The sequence below is a fragment of the Hippopotamus amphibius genome, chromosome 17, assembly GCF_030028045.1.
Source record: "Hippopotamus amphibius kiboko isolate mHipAmp2 chromosome 17, mHipAmp2.hap2, whole genome shotgun sequence".
NCBI lineage: Eukaryota > Metazoa > Chordata > Mammalia > Artiodactyla > Hippopotamidae > Hippopotamus > Hippopotamus amphibius.
Genome location: NC_080202.1, coordinates 60755383 through 60780119, shown reverse-complemented (window position 1 = coordinate 60780119; position 24737 = coordinate 60755383). Strand labels below are relative to the sequence as shown.

Sequence of the window (24737 nt, the reverse complement as noted above, 5' to 3'; positions counted from 1 at the left end):
AGGAGGCAGATATATAATCATGTGATCCCACTTGAAGGGGATACCTCTAAAGGTGATCTTTCCCCCCAGGTGGTTCCTGGACATTTCAGCAGATTCTTTCTCTGCTGGGGCTTATGGAAGCAGGGCCTCGGAAGGCAGGGCACATTTCTCTTTGCATCTTCGCATCATACTTTACACATTGTCTGGATTCTAATTGTAATGAATAAACACGTGTGGAACCAAATACTGCCTGGACAAAACAGGTAGTGAAACTGTAGAATATTTTCATGTTTTAAAATATTCTTCTTTTTGACAGTTCCCAAAAGCCTTGGTACATTCAACAATTCACGTCAACAATCCAAGCTTCTTTGGAATGAATTAAATTCTTACTATTTCAAGGGGTAGGGATAAAAACAGAGGAGAATTCCCAAAGTCTAGGCCCTCTTCCAAGTTGAATTACTAACTCACTCTATGACCTTGTACAAGTCATACAACTATCTGGGTCTCTAGTTCTTTACTTAAAAAAAACAAACCAAAAAGTCAACTAATAATAGCTGTCCTGCCAACTTCTTGGTTATATTGAAGCAGATCCTTGAATAGTGGCAAATAACCTTTGGATGCATTAAAAATGCTCTATGATCACAGCATTTCTTTTTGCCAGGACGCTCAGCACAAGTTATTTTATAGCATAAAAAATTGTCATTTGAAAATTCAAACTAAAATGCATTGGGCTTCTCTTCTATGCTGGCACCATGCGTGGCACTTTATAAATACCGTCTTGAACCCTCATAAGATCCCTGGAAGTTAAGTATTTTTATTCTAAGTTTATCAAAGGAATAAGCAAATCTCAGAGAGTGGAAACGACTTGTCTGTGACTGCATTCCTGAGAAATGGGGCAGTGGTATCAGATCCCAAGTCTGGCTGGTCCCAAACACTAGGTGCTAAGCACCCACTACACAGTATATGAACATATTGTTGAAACAAAAGCTTCTTGTTTCAGTTCATTTTAGGTCCGTTTAAGAGTTTCATGCAAACCTCATAAGATGGAAGGGCCTCTATTAGACTTGAAGTAATGTGTGTTGGAGGTATCTGGAGCTGGGGGTCTCAGGACCCGTCCACTGTGGTCCTTAGCTACATAGTCTAGAATAAGTGCTTATGGGGTGTGTGTGTGTGTGTGTGTGTGTGTGTGTGTGTGTCTGTGTTGTTAGTAGATAAAGAAAGCAAAGTGCTAAAAGTGTATTTATCTTCTCTACTTACAATTGTGAATTTATTGGCAATAGCTACTGTTGCTTTCATTCTTCTTACTAAGTGGTAGGTTTTATACTAGGTCCTGGAGGGCACACCAAACTTGGCCTCTCTTCTCACAGATCTGAGAGTCCAGGTAATGGACAGGTGATAGGAGGGTTTTTGATTATTCAGAAGACAGATTGTAGCATAATCTACGATAATGATGAGAGATTTGGGAAGAAGTGGATAAACGTAAGAGATGTTTAGAAGGTAAAAACCAATACGTATTGATTATGGATTCAGTACGGTGGGGAGGGCACAAGGGAAGGGAGGGTGGTGTCCAAGATGACTGCTGAACTTTCAGGCTTGTAACTTGGAAAGAGGCCTCCAGAGTACGGTGGCAATTCCTCTATCGCCAGAGAGTAGCGAGGGGAGATGTACGCAAATTTGGTGACTTGCATGGGAATTCCATACAGGCATTCAGTCAGTGCTAGCTCACTTCTCCCATGGACCGTTTCTTATCAATGAACAAACAAACAAACAAAGCTTCCTACTTTCCCCAGGATAAAAATCACACGGGCATGTGCTTATTGGAAATTCTTCTCTGCCCCCGACCCCCCAACACCCTGCTCTTCAGGCCGCAGCAGCAGCAGCAGAAAGTGCTGAGTTGAGCTTCATTCTCCGGCCCCTCCCATCGGGTTAGGGTTCCCTCAAAGGTGCTGATGGGCAGAGCAATGTCCAGAAAGTAACAGAAGGAGGAGAAGGAAAAGAAAGAGAGCTGAAGTCAAACACTCTAGGTCTTGCTGCTTATTTAGGATTTACATTTGCCTCTATTCATAAGGATTTAAAATAGAATTTTTAAAAAGAAGTTTGAAAAAATAAATAGAAATTTTAGAAAGAATCCGTTATACTCTGCACTGTAACCTCTCAATGTCTAGCCTGTCCCTTGCAATATCAGTTTGTACTAATATCGCCTTGCTTGCGCTTACTATTAGACAAGGATCTTGGTGAGTGATGACCGGAACCGTGGCAGATTTGTGGAAGAGGAAATCATTTTAGGGATGTAAAATTTCATCAGAAAATATACTTTAAAGCTCTTGACTTCCAGAACTAAGACAGGACAAATGGAGGAGAAATTCCTAGCTCCCACAACAAACAATAAAGTGCTACAATTGAGCTGAGTATGTAGACTAAATAAGTGGTAACTAAAGGGGTGAATTAAATCAGCTCTGAAAATCTGTTAACTTCTAAGGAGGCTCCCTTCTCAATAAAAAGTAATAGAACATCAGTACAGCAGAAACTAACACAGCATTGTAAAGCAACTATACTCCAATAAAAATTAATTAAAAAGTGAAAAAAAAGTAATAGAACATCAAACTAAAATAGAGTTTATCAATTTGAATTCCAGGGGTGAAAACATTAGTCGTAGGTTAAGATATAAGTATCTGGAATAAGTGAATGATACTAAAAGAAGGTTCAAAATGAAAAACCAAACTTGAATTTAAGGTTCGCAGAAATTTTCTACCAATCATATTCCTTTCCTCCCCTCACTATCTTTTTTTTGAATTTTATTTTTATTTATTTTATTATTATCTTATTTTACATCTTTAGTTACTAGCTTTAGTTTCTGTCTTTATTATTTCATTAGTTCTCTTAAGTGTAAAAGGAAAAGTTAATCCAAAATTAAATCTGAATTATTTCTCATTAGGACTACCTATTTTACATTTCCAGGGTGGTTCAAGAATAATTTAGATGAATGATCGAGTTGAGGAAGAAATACGATTTTTCTTTACAGAATTTAAGTTAAATAAAAAAATCTCCTTTACAGGTAGGATGTGAACATGGTGCTTTCAGTTACCTGTGTTGAAAAAGGCTAAACATCATGGAGAAGAGGCTCTTTCTAACTCAGCCTGGAGGGTGGACCAGAGCCACAGGGTGGAGATGTGAGTCTGCAGATAAGCTCCCTGCTGCCTGAACACCCACAAAGACACATTCAACGGTCTGGTCTCCTAGATCCTGAAACCACAAAGCTAGGGAGTTAGTCAAAAGGCCCTTTAGCAAGTTTAAATTGAGGGAGGGGATGTGTCTGTGTGTGCTCCCTTTTCACACATTCCTCAGGTTACAAGCTGATGCAAAACTGACATTTATGTTGCTCTAAAGAGGTCTTATTGTCACTAGCTTGGTATCAGCCAACTGACAGAAAAGCGAAATTCACCTTCCAAATTACCTAGCAGCTGCTTTTCAGCACTTAATCTCCTGCATTTCCTTTGGTCCCAATGAAATGAGCAAAAAACCGAATCGTTCAGCTAGCTGGCTTCCGTATCAATACATCTGTTGCCCAGGAAATAGAATTAAAAGACATAAAACTATGAAAAGGCCAAGGCAGTGTCTTCCTCAGCAATGATGACTAAGCACTGCGGCAAAACCTGAGTCAACCGGGCCGAGGCTTCAATTATTCACCCTGATGTGCAGTTTTCAAAATGCATTAGTACATATTCAGGATCCTTTTCTGCAAGTAAACTACTGCTGCTTAGAGGAAAAAAGACCTACGATTTTTATAAGGTTTTAGAAGCTTCATTTTACACTCAGTGGCGATATAGAACTCAACAACTTGGTTGCTCCTCCTTGGTTCTGAGAGAGGATATTGGCTCCTTCTTAAAGGTCCAGCCCTCGCACAGGCCGTGAGGGTTACCTTCCACAGGCATCACCTACCCAGCTCTGAATATGTTCACACTCAGGTTTCTATCACAGAAAATCTCCACGTCACACCTTCTCTGGACCAAAGGGATAAGAGAAAAGGTTTTAATGGTAAATTGCAACATAGCCATGATGTGAAGGAGAATTCTATGTGTGATGATGAAAGACTGCATTCTTTACACACCCACACATAAGTACGCACACATAAATACACACACACAGCTAAATACACAAACACAAAGATAGGTACACACACAATCTGAGCTGATAACACACCTAGTATCAACATGGGTACAGTACAGTGGCATTGCTTATTTTTGAAATTGTAAACAACAACAAAATAGCTAATTATTCCTCTTTGAATAAACCTAAAATAATGGTCTTTCTCTTTGTCTAAATAATTATGTCCCTTTTAGTTTCTCCCATGAGTACATTTTAATCTTTTCTTTCACTGTCCTTCTCCTTTGAGTTCTTTTCAAGCTGTTCACGGAGTCCTCCACTCTCTCGTGAAGACTGAATGACACACACATCCCTATCCTGCTTTTGACGCTGGGGGAAAATAATTGAAATGCACAGTGGATATGCAACTATGTGTTGACTGTGTCCACATATCAGCATTTTGAAATAATGTAATCATTTCAAATCCTTGCCAGTGTGTTAAAGCTAGATATACTCAAACATTCAGATGACCAGTTATCATGTTATTTTTGTACCTGTCCTTTTGTTACCATATAGGGAAGCTTCAACCCTAAGTATGATGTATCCTAAAGCCTCTTTATAGCAGAAATACACTGATTTGTGATAACTCAAGTATGATGTGTATGATTCTTGGACATCAAAGTCATCATTAAAATGATTTAAGACCTACTTCATAAGGAAATAAAAATCTAAAATCAGCAAATTTTAGAATAAAATCCAAGAAGTAAGAAATCCCAGGCTGTAATTCCAGCAATAACTATCCCATGAGAGAAAAAGAAACACATTTTAAAAAATCTATGTTATGATTATTTTTTGTGTAATGTTGGCTTTTGGTGATTTTTTTCAGCATTTAGTTTATTTACAACTTAGTCTAAATAGGTAGAAATGTAAAGGAAGAAGTGTATTTCTTTAACTATACTATTTAAACACACTATCACAGGAGTCGTGCTCTTATATATTCTTTCACTGATTCCATGAAATCTGAACATGAAATGAGAATAGTTGATTTCTGAGTAGATTCTATCTTTAAGGGCAGGGAAAAAAAGGAAGCTATTAACCATTTGGTATCTCCTCTGAGTGTCTTCTAGTTACTTTCCTACAACAAAACATGACAATTCCTATTCCATCAGGGATGTTCTTGCTTTAATGCTTTATTCTCTGTTTCTTTTCTCTACCAGTACAACCTCCATCCACGCCCGGTAACAAGCTGCTTTTGGAAGAGACTGAGGGTAGAAGATGTTTTTAATTGGAAGGGGGAAAGGTGGTTTCCATTTAATGAGTAAGCTTCACTTTTACACCCTTTCCCCTTCTCAAATTGACATTCAGAATGAGTTTGGTTTTAGCCACACACTTGTCTTCTCCCCTTTCCTTCACACCTGCCAGGCAGCAGATGAAGGTGTGAGAAGTATGAGTGCACTCCGGTCCTGCAGGTTTAAAAAACGGTTATGGTCATAGGTGTCGAACAGTGTTGTGACTGTGAGAAAGAAAAATAGGACTGCTCTAATTTTAATGTCTGCACGTTGGCAGTATATTTGGCTTGTCATATACCTCTCTTGTCCGTAGTTTCTTTGTAGGATTTAATTCTGTGAAGAAGACAGTACATTCCCACCAGCACTTTATGTTTTAAGAACCATGAGTGTGTTTTTGCTTGATGCTTGTGGCAAGAAAAGGCCACTGTTCACAGCGTCTAGTTAGTTTCAGCATTTAACTATCAAAGCTAGTCATGAATATGATGCTAACACAATCAAAACCTATGCTGGTCCTTCCAAAAAAATATTTATTTGCAATAATCCTTAAAATAATTTACAAGGTAATTTAAGCAATTTATTAAAATGTTTAGAATGCAACCCAATTTTTTTATTTTATTATTTTATTTTATTTTATGAACTATATAGTGAAAAATAACCCAGTGTGACAATTATTTTCCTACAATAACCTAAAAATCTTTACAGGCAAGTGTTAAATCTCCAGTCTCAAATCCAATTCTGATTCCACGTTTACGTATTTTTATGACAGGAGTGTAGAAGAAAACAAATAGATGTTGCCCCCTGTAGAGATCCTCCTTCCCTAGCAATCTGTGAATGTTCTTTCGAGCTATCGTCATTTATTTGCGTCTGTGAGGGCAGGCAGTTCAGGAATTCTGTGAGTGCGTGTGCACGCAGGAAGAGGCCTCAGTGAATCCACGTACCCACGTATAGCAACAGCCACCTGGCGCGAACCGATTTCACATCTTGTTAACTGTTTAGAATCAGTCTGCGGAACGGAATCCTTACGTGCAGAGTTACAGTTTTCACACTTCGTTCTATTTTTCAAACCTGATGGAGCAAGGGGAGCTAAGGGGAGGGGGGGGGGGGAAGGCTTGTGCAGAAGCATGGATGGGAGAGAGGGAGGATGTACGTATCTGAGGGGACTTGTGGGCCGAGGGAGGGGTCTCCAGGGGCGAACAGTGGGAGGACGGAGAGGAAACCCAATACGGGCTCGCGTCCTCTCGTTTATAAATGAAGACACGAATGGTGGTTACGGTTAACCATGCGGCTGGCTCCCATGTCACGTGTCCCTGAGGGTCCTCATACATAGGTGGGCGTGAGCGTGCAGCAGGCCGTCATAGGTCCTGCGCAGTCCCCATTGTGTCCTAGGGCAAGGGTGTGGGTTCCACAGTGAAGAGCAGCATCATCCACTTTCTGCCCTGAGGACACAGCAGTCAACAAAGTGGATTAGTCTCTGGATGGTGGAGGTTCTGCTCTGGAGGTAGACAGATAAACACATGCTTACCCACGTGCTTGGGCATCAGCTGTGCAGTGACTACATGCAGGAGTGCTGTGGGTGGGAAGGTGTGTCCCCGAGCCCTGGACGACATGAAAGAACAACCCAGGCAGACACGACGGGGAGCAGCGCCCCAAGAAAGGAATAGAGCAAGGATTACGTGTTCTCGGGTTGTTCAAGGATGTGCAAGGAGGATTCTGAGCAGAGAAGAGACCTGATCTGACATCTTTAAAAGTGAGTGTGTCTCAATAATGTGTGACTCTATGGGGACAGCAGGGAGACCGCCCCCCTGGCTGGCTGTTGCGATGAGACAATGTGATAGTCGACAGTTTGGAGGACCAGAGTGACAGCTGTGACAGAGAGGGGGCGGCTCAGATTTTACAGATAGGATGTTTTGAAGGTCCAGTAGAAAAAGATTTATTGATGGATAGGATACGGTTTGTGAAATGAAGAAAAGAAGGCAAAGCTGTCTCCAGGGCTTTTAGAGCAAAGGGAAGGTTCCAGTTGCCGTGTACAGATGTGGTCGTGAACGAGGGGGGGGCCACGGGGGGCGAGGACTGTGAGATGCCTCATAGGCACCGGGGTGGGGGTGTCAAGCCAGTGTTTATCTAGGACTATCTAGAGAGAACCAGGCTTGAGAGGGAAACGTTTAAGTCATCAGCGTGCGGATGGAGAGCCACGAGCATGGATGCGATCGGCCGCAGGCAGACCTCGGAGACGCTGCAGGTCGGGTCCAGGCCCCCAGCAACAGAGAGAGTACTGCAATCAAGTGAGTCACGCGAACTTTTCTGGCTTCCTAGTGGGGAGCAAAGCTATGTCTACGCCATACTGTAGTCCATTCAACGAGCAGCGACCGCTTATGTCTAAAAAGACAACGTGCATATCTTAATTAAAGGATACTTTATTGCTAAAATATGCTACCCATCATCTGACAATGTGAGGTTGCCACAAACTTTCAATTTGTAAAAAGCTGCCATAAAGCAGAGCATGATAAAACGAGGTTATACCTGTATAGAAACAGTATACACACCATGTCTGACTGGGGGATGGTCTGCTTTTCATGTAGAGGTCTGAGAGAGCAGAAAGAAACAGCAAAATAAGCACGGATGAGAAAATAAGTTCGGAAGGAACTGAGACACTGGTTTCCCAGGGGTCAGGTGAACAAGGAAGGTTTAGGGGGAGGGAACGGCCAACCATGCCTAAGGCTGCTCCGAGGTCAAGTATGATGAGGACTAAGAATTAGCAAATGGATTTAGATCGATCTGTGAAGGTCACAGTGACCTTGGCAAGAGCTACCTCAGCAGAGGAGTGGTCAGGTAAAGGAACTACCCAAGGGAGTGTATACAGAAAACTTCTTTGGAAGAGCTTTGCTATAAAGAGGATGAGGAGGAAAAATACTCTTCCCTCCACACTCCCAGGTTCTTGTCTGAGACCCCCTGTAATAAAAGACTTAAGATTAACAGGAGAAAAATAAACAGAAATTTAATAACATGTACACCCCTTTGTACATGGGAGATACCCAGGAAAACTGAGTAACTCCCCAAGTCACCCAAGCCACCATCTTAAATACCATCTCAAGCCAAAGTCAAAAGAAAAGAGTCCCTAGAGATTTAGAACCACTCTCCTCTTCCTGAGGCAGAGAGGGAGAGACATCCTTACAAACGGATATTTCCCTTATAAATGTAAAGGTCTCTTACTAAAGGGTAACTTCTGCTTCTTTTGAGAGTTTTTCCTGTCTCTGCTGTTTCTTAAAAATAATCAGCTCAAGACAAACCTTATGCTGAAGAGGCATATTTTGGGGTGGTAAAATCTGCTCCCCTTCAAGGAACAGAGATATTGGGCTATATCAGAGTCTAGGAGGCTTTTGTTTGGGTTTTCAAATAGAAAATGCAGGGGAGAAAAAAGTGTCTCTTTGGCATGATGGATTAATTTAGGCTGATTATTTGTAAGAAACCGAAGACTCGGGAAGCTCTTCTTGTTACCTTTCCCTTCACTGCCTAAAAGAATTTGGATAAAGGGCCTGTCCCTGGAATCAAGCCATCATCAGAGATATCCCCAAAGAATATGGGTTAGGTGTGATGGAGGATACAGGGCAGTGTCCAGAAACCAGAGTCCATTGTGTCCCCTTGTCTCTGCATGGTCCAACAAACATCTGTTTCTAAAACATTTGCATTTCCATCTCCATGTGAATTGCTTTCTTCCTTTTTGAAGCCCCAAACCTACCACCTCCAACATCCTCTTTCGTCTTTAGCGGAAGATGATCTTTATGGTGAGGGCTTCAGCCATTTTGGCAAGTTACTCAGTTTATTCCTGAGTCTCTCCCATGAATACATGCCGTTATAGTTTTCTCTATTTTTCTCCTGGTACTCTGTCTTATATTAATTTAATACAGAGAGCAGCCAGAAGAACCTGGAAGGTGTGAAGAATTCATCAACAGGAGCCTTGCTCAAATCGAGTTGGGAGACCAGAAGTGGAAGCTCTCACACCCAACCATGATGGCAGAGCCCAGCAGGAAGAAGAAAACTCCCTCATCTCACCTGGCAGGAGCTCAGCCAATGAGAGACTGTCACGACTCTGCCAGCAAAAAGCCACGGGCTTTTTGCCAACTCCCAACCTCCTTTCCCTCCGTGAAGACCTGCTCTCCTTGCACAAGGCTCGCCATGCTGCAGACCCTGAATTGCAGTCTTTGCTGACTCCAAGGAAACCCATTTTTGCTGGAAAAATAACTGGCAGCCTATTTGTTTTAAGTCAACAAAGGGTAGAGGAAAATGTATTTCTTCCCAACAAAGACACTACAGAATGTTTGAATGTTCATGGAGATAATTCAGCAGAAGGAGGGGAAGGTGAAACGTCAATTCAGAAAGAGTAGAAATAATTCCTGGAGCTGTGTCTTGATCAGGAGGGAGGACAATGGGAATTGAAGAATCTGCCCTTTGATAGAAGCACTGAATCTCCTCCCTATTCACTGGACCAAGGCAGAGCCTCTGTGTACAGATGCAGAGAACTTTTCAGAGGTGGCAGTAGACACCATCACTTTGTTCTCACTAAATATATGTATTATTTGTGGTCTAGCTAATATTAATATATTTGTGAGAACAAAAAGAGATTTTCATGTGTGTGCTGCTAATACTAGTATAAACTTCTTAGAGATTTCTATTATAGTCCTCATGTTTAAGTTTTTTTTATTTTGAGTGTATTTAACATGGTCTTTGTAAATAAATACACAGATATGTTTATAATTTAATTAAACAAAAGTGTATTGGGAAATAACCCTAAAATGTATTAAAATGCATGTATGTCATCATAGGATTTTGGAGACTGAAACTGTGGAAAATAAAGTGTGTACGTGTGTGGAGGGGGTTGTTTGAATTTAAATTTTTTTTAAAATATATATATATTTATTTATTTATTGGCTGCGTTGGGTCTTAGTTGCTTTGCACAGGCTTTCTCTAGTTGTTGCTAGCGGGGGCTACTCTTTGTTGTGGTGCGCAGGTTCCTCATTGTGGTGGCTTCTCTCGTTGGAGAACAGGCTCGATAGTTGTGGCGCACAGGCTTAGTTGCTCTGCAGCATGTGGGATCTTCCTGGAGCGGGGATCGAACCCATGTCCCCTGTATTGGCAGGCAGATTCTTAACCACTGCGCCACCTGGGAAGTCCTGAAGTTAAATTTTAAAAGATTTAAAAGCTAAGATTTTAACTTTTAAAAGCTAAGAAAACCAATTCAAAAAAGGCTTTTCAGACCTGCTAGAGACTTTCTATTTTATCTTATCCAGAATGGGGGGACACTGAGGAGTTTGAGGAAATGGCTGACAGGATCGCAGTTGGGTTTTGAAAAGATTACTCTCTTGGAGAAAGGTTATGAGGCTTTTATGGTAATGGAAGACAGAGGAGAGAAGACAGAGAGAGAGAGAGAGTGATGGTGAGAAGGACTGGAATTTGGAAAATTACAGTCATGTTTGGAAAGGAAAGGGCAGATTAAAACAGACTTTAGAAGATGGAAGTGATATTTATTAAGATAGGTGTTATCGAGTAAGAGAATAATTTCGCAGGAAGCTGTGGAGGAGGTAGGGAAGAGGGAAATGGTTCATTTATTTTGGATACATTCAATTCAAAATTCCTGTGGCCAAACCCAGTAGGTTTATAACCAGCAGTCAGCTTTTGGAGGGTACGTCTGGAGCCCCAAAGAGAGTTCTAGTACAGAAATGTCGGATTTATAAGTTTTATCTGAAAGATTGCATTGTGATCCTGTCTTGCAAGTTGGTAAATGTCTTTCCTGTTCATGTTTTGTATTTTTATCACACATTTGTATCCGTAAATAATAATAGCAATTGATTTTTAAAATAGTTTACCTAAATGGTACCAATATGTATGCTTCCTTTGGTGAGATATGTTTATACTCAGTATTATGCTGATATGTTGATCCAACTCAGACTCTGGCAAACCACAGCTCATGAGTCCAAATCTGGTCCACTACCTGCTTTTGTGCAGCCTTTCAACTAAGAAAGCTTTTTTTTTCTTCTTTTTTTTTTTTAACAGATGAACATTTGCAATCAATTTGATGATATACAACATTAACTTTCAACCCCAACTAGGCGAAATTTTATCCCCATAAGGGGAATCCTTGTCTTCTTGCTAGTATACCTATGTTACAAAAAAAAAGAAAAACATAGACAATTTTTATCACTATGTTTTAAATTTCATCAGTACAGAACATGTGGAACATTTCTCTTGCTATATAAATACCTATAGAATATTCTCAACTTACACCTTGGCTGGCAAAGTCTAAAAAAGTAAACCTGATCAAGTTAATTCATTAATTTTGACAGTTAATTTTTCATTTTATAAGTACACTACAATTTATGCATTAGTTACTTAATAAACTAAATTACATTGTTGTATATTAGAAGCAATGCTTAAAAGCTATCTTTGTGAGTGTCCTCGTACACATCGATGAAATTTTCTCTGTGTATGAACCGAAATGTGGTTTTGTGAGCTTAGACTTTGAGTGTATTGTCAACGTTATATATTGGCTACAAAGTGGCTCTGCCAAACCCAATCCGCAGTGTGAGAATTTCTAGCCAACATCTTAATCAATAGTCTAACCAACTGTTAATTTCTTAAATTTTCTCCAATGGATTTATTTTACCAACCTTTATTTTTATTTGAACCATGAATAGCTTAGAAACATGTCTTCTAGTTTCTAAAATCTTTGGTAAAACCTATCATTCTCTTTCCATTGTATTGAATTTTTGATTAAAACATTGTTCTGAATGAAACAGACATGTAGATACTTATAACAGTAGACGGTCCATTTCTATGAATGTCCCATTTGTTCTTAAAAATTCATATTTTATAAATGCGTTGTTTTGTGCTACAAGCAATCACAGCAATCATTTACGATGCTGAACTCTAGTATCTACTTTCAGTCTGATTTATTTGTTCCTATTGCACAGAGGCATACATAATTGCAAATTTAGTTTCTCTTTGGTCTTTTGTCAATAATTGCTTTAAACATTTGAGCTATATTGTTACATATGTATAGAGTTAACATTGCTTTAACTTCCTGATAAGTTGCTCCTTTATCATTAAATTGTGACTCTCTTTTTACCCTAAATTCTACTTTCTGATATGGATAGTGTCATACCAGCTTTCTTTTGGTTGTTAATTTCCAGGTATAGTTAAATCAATGTCTTTACATTCTATCTTCCTGTGACAGGATACTTAAAGCATGCCTTTCAATACTGCATAATGGCTAGTTCACTGGAATATTCCAGTTTTAGAATCAGTTCTTTCATAGAAGATTGCATTTTGTTTGCAGGTAAGGTGTTTGCTGATATACTTGCTGATATAATACATATTATGTATTTCCTATTTACCGTAATTCTTGTTTGCTTTCCTTTTTTTTTCTCTTTCTTGACTTTCAACTATGTAAGCCCATTTTACTCCCCTAATTCTGTTGAATGTATTCATTTTATTTTTATTCTCAAGTGCCTGCTCTTAAGTTTTAAAAATAATTAATAGGCTTTATTTGCAGTACAGCTTTAGATTCACAGAATAATTAAGCAGATAGTACATAGAGTTCCACACACCTACTCTATCCTCCAACCCCTCATGTAGTTTCCTTTATTTTTAAATTTTTGCCCTAATATGTCACCTTTGTTGCAATTAATGAACCAATATTGGTACATTGTGATGTACTGAAGTCCATAGTTTGCATGAAGTTTCACTCTTTGTTTCATATGGTTCTATGGGGTTTTTTGGGTTTTTTTTTGCAGTTTAAGGTGACTTTTATTTTTAATTATACTTGTTGTTATTCACAAACTTCTCAGCCTTGTGTAGGAACACTAACCACTGTTTTATGCAAAACACAACTAGATTAACTTTGCCCATAGCTACTTTTCTCATTTATCAGTAATTAAAATCTCATATCAGAGACTAAGCTTCATGAAACTATCACAAGCATGTGTATAGACCAGTTAGCACAGTATCTGGCCTTGTGGCAGGAATCAAATCAATATCTACAGAATCTCTTGTGCAAAGCTTAAGCAATAAAAGTGCTCACATGAATTCAGGTCTGCTTCCCTTTAATGTTGGATTCCAGAAGAAATAAATTTTATAAACACTATAAGAAATGTATTAATTTAGTAAAAGTATCACTTCAAAACCCAATTCTAAAGGAGCTGTTGAGCGCTGCTGATTATTTGGGGTCCTGAAACATTTCTCTCACATAAGTGCTCCAAACAAAAGATGGTTTGTAATGATTTTAAAAATGTGAAAAGCTGGATCTTGTAGACTGCTTGGTGCACTTCTGGTTGCTTTTCTTCAAAACAGTAGAAAAAAATCTACAATTTTGTAGTGCTTTAGTTTTATCTTCTGGGATAAAAAAAAAGTATACGCATAAAGGTTTTTACATGGTCCTCTTGAAGATATCCTTTAAAATAACATTAAATGGCTTAATTCATGTCTCCTGATTATCAGGATTCTTTGATGTCACTGTCAGCCTTGATTAACTGGTTGAAATTTTCACAGCAGAATAAGTAACTTTCATGACTATTTCCCCAATCCCTGAGAATCATAGTCCCCACAGATATATTTTGTCCTTTCATCACACATCTCTGGAAAGTAGCCGTGTTCGTTCATCGTTAACAGGGCAAGGGGCAGTGTCATAGAGGATTAATCCGTGTAAAGTGGTTTCTACCCGTAAAGAAATTTTCTGAAAATCATGACTGTAAGTCAGGAAAAAAACCAAAGAAGGAAAGTGACACAGGCCACTCTGCTGCAGTAGTGATCACGTGAAGCACGTAACCCTATTCAAGTAAATGTCCCACCTTGCTTTTTCTCAGGATCAGAGATGCTGTCTCCATTTAGATATCCATTTGTCCTCAGGGTTCCAGTGGAGTTTCTGTACTACATCAGCACCAAAACTGCCATTCTACAAAAGTGAGGAGCTACTCAGCACTTGATAAATTCCCTTACTCCCCACCAGATAGCCCACAGCAGCCTGATCCAGGAGACTTGCTGGCCGTGAATTTGGGGCTGCATTTGGTAGGAAAGGATAGTCTGAACTAACATGTGTCATGAGCCCATGCCGAAGGGGAGCAGAGCTCCACATACATGTACAGCAAAAAAGGTGGTTTTCTGGAAGGTTGCCGCAACAGATAGTCCAAAACAACTCAGCAGTCCAAGTACAAGGCCAGCCTTGTTTAATGTGATGCTACGACTCTCTTCAGGATTCAGACCGTGAACTTGCTTACAGCGAACATAAATGGTAGCGACGCATAAAACTGCGGCGATATTCAACATGACCCCAAACAAGCATTTTTCTGGAGCTGCTGTACCCGCGTCACTGATATAAGGCAAAACAGGGTCAACACGGCGAAGTGTTATAGCAGTGATACATGAAAATATGAAAGCAGCAGCTGTCCAAATTACAAGGGCTGAAGGAAGAAAACTGAGGCCTTGCTGAAACCACCACACCTCAAACAGGTCTCCTTGCTCTCATGACCCTACGGGTGCTGACCGCGGGAACTGAAGGCGGCCAGCAGGACAGAGATGGGGCCGCGCTCCCGAGCCGGTTCTATGGATTTTGCCAAATGCACAATGACAGCCACCACTGCATTCTCATCAGGATAGTTTCATCTGCGGTCCATCTATTCATCCCTTTCCTCCCTCCCCGAGTAATCCCTGGCAACCATTTATCTTTCTACTGTCTCTATAGTTCTGCCTTTTCCAAAATACCATAGTTGGACTTATATATTATGTAGCCTATTCAGAGTGGCTTCTTTCAGTTAGCAATAAGCATTTAAGTTTCCTCCATATGTTTTGTGGCTTAATAGTTCATTTATTTTTACTGATGAATAATTTTGCATTGTATAGACATTGGAATTGGACTATAAATTGGAAAGGGAGAAATAAAACTCTCTTTTCACAGCTAATCTCATCTACATAGAAAATCCCAAGTGTTAGTTCAAATTAAACCACAGTGAGATCCCATTACCTACCTATCAGAAGGGCAAGAAACAAAACCAAACACAAACATCTGCTGTTGCCAAGTGCAGTGAGAATATAGAGTAGGTGGAACTTCTTATGCACTGTGGGTGCAAAATGATACAGCAACTTTGCAAAACACTTTCTGCAGTTCCTTATAAACATATTTGCTGACTACAGGAATTAGCAATCCTGCTCCTAAGTATTTATTCAAGAGAAATAAAAATGTATGGCCATTCAAAAACCTGTACATAGATGGTTTTAGCAACTTTACCCACAATCACCAAAAAATTGGAAACGACTCAAATGCCCTCATGAATAGATGAACAAAATGTGCTATAACCACACAGTGGAATATTACTCAGGAATGGAAAAGGATGGACTATTGATAAATGCAATGACATGGATGAATCCTGATGCATATGGTATGTAGTGTTAAAAGGCTACATAATTACTCTGAATGATATTCTGGAAAAAGCATAACAAAATAGAGGCAGTATCAGTGGTTGTAAGGACTGACGGTGAGGAGAGGAGCTGACCACAAGGAGGCAGTGCTGGGGAATCTTTTTATATCATGGAAACATTGTGCTTCTTGTGTTTTGGTGACAGTTGTAAGTCTTCACTTTTTGTAAAATTTTGTAGAACTGTATAACCAAAAGAGTGAATTTTACCGTATATAAATTTAAAAATAAAATAGTGCCATGCTTCTTTATCATCACAGGGTACTGTCAGTAAGATACTCATTAAAAACGCACGCTCTTCTCATTAAAAATGAACGCTCTCTGCATGTGTGGCTGGATTTTGTAGTTACTGTTCCCACCTTCCTGTGGTGCATCAAGCTCTGGTCCCTGGGTGAGTCAAGCATTAGAGAGATGGTCTGGTTTGCAATCATCATTTCATGTTCTAAACAAACCGATTTTATGGTCCTCAAATCCTTTCCTACGATGGGCGACTCCCGTAACTTCACCTCCCTTGTGGTCCCATTGCCAGTAACACTCACAGGTTGGGTGTTCCTACATCTGCCCCACCCTAAGGCAAAGACAGCCCCCTGTGGGAGGCAGCTTCTTGGTGAGAATAGGATGTTTCCACCCACCACTGTATATTGACACGCGCTATGCTTCTGGCCATAAATCACTAGATGACACCACATTGTTGCTCTAAATCCATGAACAAATAAGCTATCCTTCCATTAGGGAACATAAAACGGTCCATTTTCAGACTCGGTCTGCGTACTGTTTATGGGTTGCTTGCTGCTTTCAGGGTTTTTACAAGAGAACATCCACTGTTTCTTTCTGGCCCTACTCCAGAGAGCTATGTTAACATTGCCCATTTTCCAAGATATGTGATGGGAATACTGCAGAACACAGCCACATTTTCCATCAGGGACCTGCACCATATTTTAGTCTCTATTTCCCAGACAAATTAAACCCGCTGTTTTATGAGCTTCTTCAAAGGGGCTACACAGTGGTTCATTTTAGTGAACGTGGATACCACCGCTCAGAAAACGAATCGTGATAACACACCGCTCAGAAAACGAATCGTGATAACACACCGCTCAGAAAACGAATCGTGATAACACACCGCTCAGAAAACGAATCGTGATAACACACCGCTCAGAAAACGAATCGTGATAACACACCGCTCAGAAAACGAATCGTGATAACACACCGCTCAGAAAACGAATCGTGATAACACACCGCTCAGAAAACGAATCGTGATAACAGAGCCTAGAGCTCACAAATTCTAGAGCACGTTAATTATTACCTCAGGGTCTGACCCTAAATTACTTAACTTCCTTAAGGAAAGTTAGGCAGTGGGCTAGTCTATGACACTGGAACTGAAAACACCATGAGCTCCAAGAGTTTATCTGTTCGGAGGCTGGGGGGCAGAGGAGAAGAGAATCTCCAAGCGCCAAGCACTAAGGGCGAGAATAAATTTCTATGTCATTCATTCCTTCTTTTCTTTATTTGAATTGGAAAATGATGCTCTAGTATCAATAGCCCCAACATTCAGCTCTGGAATATTGCTTCATGTTTTTATTTTATTTTATTTAAAAAAATTTTTTTTTTGATGTGGACCATTTTTAAAGTCTTCATTGAATCTGTTACAATAGTGCTTCTGTTTCATGTTTTGGTTTTTTGGCCGCGAGGCATGTGGGATCTTAGCTCCCAGACCAGGGATTGAACCCACACCCCCTGCATTGGAAGGCGAAGTCTTAACCACTGGACCGCCAGGGAAGTCCCTCCTTCATGTTTTTAAAGTCAGGAGTTTGGTTTAGGATTCTAACCAGAAGTAAGTTGGAGTGACAACGGAAAATGGCTTAGAGATTCCTTAATTTTGCTCAAAGAAAGGGACAGATGGATCTGCATATATATATACCTACATACACAAGTATGTAATAAATATAAGTATATACATTTATAGAAACAAAAATATACAAATAAAGTTTTGAATCATTTCTTATTAGCCCGTTCAGTTATTATTGATAGGTTATCCAAACCAATCCCTGGGTTTTTTAAAAAATTTTTTTGTTTTGTTTTCCACTCTTTTGTTATCCAAATTGAATTATTTAGGTGCAGCAGGTTTTGCATGGTTGTTTACCTACTTCTGTAATTCGAGTTTTCAACTTTTGTGTAACGAAAAGCAATTATGTTAACACTAAACCCAATACGCTAAATTCATTCATGATATGTTAGGCATTGTATTAAGTGTGCTGTGCATTTTTTCTCATTTTAAACCACAGCTACTCTCTGGGGAGTGCACTATTATTATTCTCTTTTCATAGATTAGGAAAACAAGCATCTGAAAACTGGGCACCTACCCAAAGTGGTTCAACCGATAAAAAAGGATCCTAATTTTGAATTCATGTCTAACTGACTCCAGAGAATTTACTTTCAAAAACAACCCAGTACTGGTCCTGTGTACTAGTAATTTAAATAAGAGGAGCGGGTATGCAGCTATGGGTAAATAAAGGATTTTACTCTGTTTGGCAAAAGAGGACGTATGTACAACTTTACCTTAGATGAAGTTTGCTGCTGTTGTTGTTGTTTTTAATTAAAGGTCCACAACATAAGATACCTTGCTTCCTATTTGATGAACCAAATCACAGAGTTCAAGAGAAATGCACTATTTACTTGGGAGCCATGGAAGAATGAACTGCTTGAAACTCAGTGGAAATTTCATCTACTACTCAAATGATGATAAAAATATTTAGGTTTCAAAATTATAATGCCACAATCCTGTAAAAATATCACCCTAGGCAAACCTGACTAGGGGATGATTAGGTAAAGTTTTTTTTTGGTTTACTGTAACTTTAATTGCCAGTCCTAGGATATTTTAGGAATTTCTAGCCTGTAAATTATCTGGGAGGCCATAGGTGTTTATTATTAAGGAAATTAACTTAGTGGGCAGCCCCCAAAAGAGCAAGGCACTGGCCATTAGCCTTTGAGTGTCAGAGGCAACCCACGTACACTGATTCCAGGGAAAGAAGATGTTTACCAGCAAATCCTTGAGACCAGTAGAGAAACCCGGGGCCGGTACTACACTGAAACGATAGATCTGGAAGGCGAGTTTATTCCAACGCTGAGAGATACTAAACAGCTGATTGATGAGTGTGCTGTTAGGTCAACCAGTATAGAGAGATAGGTCAAGTGTGACCGTCAGATTCTGAGGGCGGAGATTTTCTGGGTCTCCAAGAAGGGTAAAGACAAAGATTAAAACATTCAACGCTGTAAAATGTGCAGCCCAAGGTGGGGAAAAAGACACCTAGATTCAAATTAAATGGTTCCATTCACATCTATAAACCTCCAGGGACATGAGACATATCTTGAAATTTCACTATGATCTGCGATCAGAGGAGCATTCAGAGCCTTTATGCCAAGAGAAGGATAAGAAGTAGTTCCTCTCAGAATCAAGAATCCTCCTCTCTCTAGAAACAGCGTGGCTGTAAAGCTTTAGGATAAAAGTCTGAGTATCTTCGTGCAGCATCTAGAGCTTTAAGTTAAAATATATACATTTATGTAAAGATAGACATATATATCTTTATCAGAAAGCATCAGTGGCATCATTATATATATATATATTCTATATAGAAAATCATCGATGCTTTTTATTCCTAATAACACATATATATAAAGCTCTCATGAACCACTAAGAGAATCTGAGGAAAGCTACTGACCATCTCCCCAGAAAAGCTGTCCAAACATACTCCACATATTTTTCACAATTCTGTTCCACTGATTTGAGATATTCAAGAAGACTCCTGGCAATAAGGCAATTTAAAATTTCCATTTGTCTATTTCCTTCCTTGCAAATTATCACTCTGTATCGGTCAGCGTTCACCAGAGAGACCAAACCAATAGGCGACGGATGGATGGATTGATCGGTTACTTAAGGACGAGAAATTAGCTCACAGGCACATGCAGGCTGAGAAGCCCCATGATATGCTGTCTGCAAGCTGAACACACAGAGAAATCGGTGGTGTGGTTCCCTTCTGAGTCCAAAGCCCTGAGAACCGGGGGACCCGATGGTGTGAGTCCCAGCTGGAGAGCAGGAGACATGCGCTGGCTTAAGAAGGCAGGAATGAAGAAAATGAGGTGAGTTCCTCCTTCCTCCACCTTTTCCTCTGTTCAGGCCCTCAAGGGCTTCAACGATACCCACCCACACTGGGGAGGGCCGCCTACTTTACCGAGTCCACGGATTCAAACGCTAACCTTATTCAGAAACACCCTGACAGACACACCCGGAAATAACGTTTCACCAGCTTTCTGGGCATCCCCTGATCTAGTCACGCTGACACCTGAAGTTAACTAACACACGCTGTTTCTCAAGTGATCTTGCATTTCTGCTGATTTTATTTGCTGACAGTAGTAAAACTGCCTTTTACAGCTTCAAGGCCATCGTGGCTTATGAGGAGAAGTAAAAATCAGGCAATAGGTAATACAGTTAAAAGCGCAGGCTCCATCGTCTACATCCTTCCATCTCATCTCCTCGCTGCGGGAATGTGAGCAAATCAGTTAAATCTCCAAGTCTCAGTTTCTTCATTTATAAAGGGAGGATTAACTTCCTCATGGATTTCAGTTAAGTCCAAATAAGATATACTTGATACCTAGCAGATTCCTTGGTACACACTAGGTATTCAATATATAGAGATCCAACTTCAGTGTAGTGTGTGTGTGTGTGTGTGTGTGTGTGTGTGTGTGTGTGTGGTGGGAAGTCTAGTCTCCTGCATGAGGATATTACAAATAATTATATACAATTCCACGAGGTGCAATCTCTTTGCAACTTTGCCCTGAAGAAACTTTGAGATGTTTTCCTGCCCCTTGGGAAGAGATGATGGTGATGGTGACAATCTATGTGAGAGGGCATTCTCCCTTTCCAAATAATTGAGGTAGAAAGGCACTGTTTGTTCCACACACATAGTGCACTACCACCAGCAAAACCAAAACAAAACAGACAAAGAATAGCCTAGATAATTAAGAGGGCTTCCAAAAATCAGAATATTGCCAAGGTGGCCCAGATTTGCAAGTGCATGTACATTGTTCATCAATTAAAATTTGGAGAAAAGAAGAAGTGTATGAAAGAAACATTTGAGAAAGTACATTAGCAAACTTGCCTTATTTTTCATATCAAATAATCCATTAAACTAACAACAAAAATAACAACAGAAAGATGCACGGAGGTCAGTAGGCTGAGTGCATTTGGCAGTCACTGTCACAGCAAATGGGCTGGAGATCAGGAGACTTCCTGATGCCGGGCGGGGGGAGGGCACTCCCCGGTGGATACAGTGATGAGCAGCCGATAACAGGATTTTCCCTCTGCGGCGAGGGGCCCCCATCACAGAATTTCTAACACAAATTGACGCGAAAAAAAAAAAGTTATAACCATGTTTTACTTTTGTGCTTTCCACATGGATGGAATTCTAAAGTCACATCATGGCACCGATGTCATCAGTGCCTTTATTCAGAATGAGGCGTCTACAGGCAAAGGCCACTCCACATTCTATTCCTGTAATTACCTCCGAGTAGGTGTATTTCTGGGGACCCAGGAGAATTGTCCGATACCTAGCTTTAAATTCAGATGCCATTGTGACAGGTCACTTGTGTCAGGTGCCCATCTTTCAAGTAAGATGGAAGGCAGTGCTTTGGGAGAATGGGTTTCAATATTTGAGGACAAAAGTGACGAGTCAGAATGCTAGGGAAATTGCAAGGCTGCTCAGCAGTTCATCAAGCTGACAACCTAAATATTCCCCAAATAGGTTTTTTGTTGTTGTTGTTCCGAGGCTTCATTTTGGCCTAAATCTCATTCCCAGACCCCAGTCTTTCAACAGGGAAGCTCTATGTGCCAAGCATCAGTGAGGAACCGTAATCATTTCTAACATGGAAGCAGGCACTATTAAATCTTTTCATTTCAATTTGGAAACACAACATGAAGAGTTTAATATGAACTCAATGAGTCAGCTTCAATTAGTTTGCTGTGTATTACAGCTAATAGCATTCAGATCACTAAGGCAGCACCTTGAAAAACAAGGGGAGCATTATAGTGACTCCAAGTAGACATATTCAGAAACGATTTGATTATATTTATATGTTTTCTTGCAAACTCCAGTGGTATTTCTCAAGATTTTTTAGGTGTCAACATATGGTTTCAATTTCTCTGAAATATATAGCATAGCTTGTTCTCAGAGAAAATGCTGCCAAACAAGACTTGTAAATGTATATTGAGGTAAAACTTAACATCTTGTCCTTTCCTATAAGGCTCCTTGGCTAATGCCAGGATAACCACCTCAGATGGAAAAATCTCACCATTACCCAAATGAAGTTTTCTCAACTGAAAAGGGAAACAGCTCTCCCTTTCTTGTACATACTAACCAATACTACAACAGAATTTTTGCCTATCAAGAAGATAAAAATATAGGCAAGTTTAGCTACTTTGAATAATTGTCATTAAGATCAATTTCATAACAGTTCAAAGTAAAGGAATCAGACCACCCAAATTAACAGAATAGTTTCAGTAGAAAAAAATGTTAAATCATTCTAACATCTCCCTGGAATGCTGCTGTGTCAAACAGAGGGAAAGGAAAACAAAGTTGAATTCTATTTCTAATAAAATATTGCCAGAAATTGTGATAAAGCTGTATTTCCTAAATATTTATACGGAACTGTTTATATTTAAGGTATGCTTCCAATTCACTCTTTCTGCATTTACTTAATACACATTCAAAGTTTTCTATTTATCTTCAGCAGGTGTATGCGTGTATGCATGTGTGTGTGTATACAAATACACGTAACATTTTACCTGTTTTTAGAAGAATAAAACTCTGGAATGTAAGTTTAAAAATTTAGTTTGACATATGTGTGTTTTGTCTATGTTATAACCCAGATCCAAGTAGTGTACAGATCCATTTTCGTACCTAAGAGCTTGCTGCAGGTATTTTCTTGCGTTATAAATTCTCAGGGAATATGGAGTTGCCTTGCTTCATTGGTTTTGGAGAGCGTACATCTCTGTATAATCTGTGCCTACCCATTCCTGATGAAGATGCAATATGCTTCACACAGGGAAAGATTTTAAACTCTTGTTTTTGTGTTTAGGTGAATGAGATGACAAAATTGGTGGGTAAAGGAGGGATTTTGTCTATGAAAATTTTCCCTAAGTTCCAAATGATTATCTTGAAGCTATAAACAATCCAGCAGTCCGTTAAACCGTATCCCTAAATTACTCACGATTTACATGCTTGGCCACCTTCACACTATTATTATTTTGTCTCAGACCGATGGCGTTTATAAAATATGTATATAGAGACAGACTAAATAGAACTGGACAGTGCTGTGCTTCAGTGAGAACAGTACATGTTCAGTGCATTTCCCGCCCCAATATCAGGAATGCGTGGGGCAGGACTACACTCCACTTACTTTCATTAGTTTAGCACGTTCTTTCTTCTGATTCTAAAAATAAAAGCAACAATATGTAGAAAAATGTTGAAAAACACAGATAAGCAAAGATAATAAAATTAAGACATGTGAGTCACTATACAGAGATGTGTGACTATTCATCTATGTTTCTGTCCTTTAAAAAGAAACATTCAGCCAATTACCTACATATTTTGCTAAAATACAAAGATGGAAAAAGAGCATCTTTCCTTTCCAATAAATATTTTTCAAATTTTCCTCTCTCTTTCCTTCCTTCCTTCTCTTTATTTCTCTCTCCCTCTCTTTCTTTCTTTTTTTCTCTTTCTTTCTTTCTTTCTAATAATAGCATCATGTTAAAGTAAGTACAGCTATTACATTTTTAGAACACACCAAGTTGTATATGCAAAAATTGTTGAACTTTTATTTCTGGTCTTCTAGTTCTTGTTCCGATTTTTAAGTCCTCACAATAGAAAAGATGACTATTGAATGTTTACTCTGTTTGCAACACAGTGCTTAGGGCCCTGCATGGATAATCTAGCCCAGAGTTTGGCAAACTACATACTGCAGCCAGTCCCAACCCGCTGCCTGTTTTTGTAAATAAAGTTTTATTAGGACACAGCCACACCCATTTGTTTCCATACCTGCATTTGCTTTCCCCTGCAGTGGCAGAGTTGAGTAGTTGCAACAAACAGAACTTGCGCTACAAAACCTAAATTTTTATGTGCTAACCTCTGACACAAGTCCAACAGGACCTTCTGTAACGATGGAAAAGTTCTATATCTGCCCTTTCCAATAGGGTAGCCACATTCCACATGAGATGACTGAGAACTTGAAATGTGGTAGTTTGACTGAGGAGCTGAATCTCTAATCATTTAAATTTGATTACTTTAAATTTAAATAGAAAGAGCCATATATGACTGGTATTGTACTGGATAGCATAATGCTAGAAGTCCTGGTCTGTAATATCTGAAAGCCCACGCTCTTGGTGTGTGATTTCTGAGAATCTCCAGAAGGCTAAAGATTCAGTAGCTCAAAATTTAGTAGCTATATCTTTTGTGGTTTTGCCATTATGTTTGTGTTAAGATTTTGTAATTTAGCAACTTATGGCAAGTCATCAAAACGGTCCTTATTTTCACAATGAAAATTACGTAAAATAATCCTGTGATGCCTACACAGAAGTAAAACCTCTTTTTCTCCTCTGAACAAAATCGGACCGTCATATTTTGCAACAGACAAATAAATTGTTCTTCTGTTGCTACTATTACCCCAATTTAGTTATGTAATAGAATAACTGAGACATAAAGAGAAAAGCAAAATATCCAGATCTCCAGGTTTCTCATGAAATAAACCATAGAAACGTGAGAATCTTTACCCATTCTCTGTATGGAACCATGATAATCATTTTACAAGAAAAAAAATATTTTATTCTTAGGGTTAGTTATTAGCATGATCAAAAAGTTTGGGCTTTTTTTGTTTTGTT

The 24737-nt window shown here is 39.4% G+C and overlaps 1 pseudogene; it reads right to left on the bottom strand.

Moving 5' to 3' along the window:
- Nucleotides 1-13968: 13968 nt before the first annotated feature.
- Nucleotides 13969-21435, bottom strand: LOC130839653 (DNA damage-regulated autophagy modulator protein 2-like; annotated as a pseudogene).
- Between the last annotated feature and the right edge of the window lie 3302 nt (nt 21436-24737).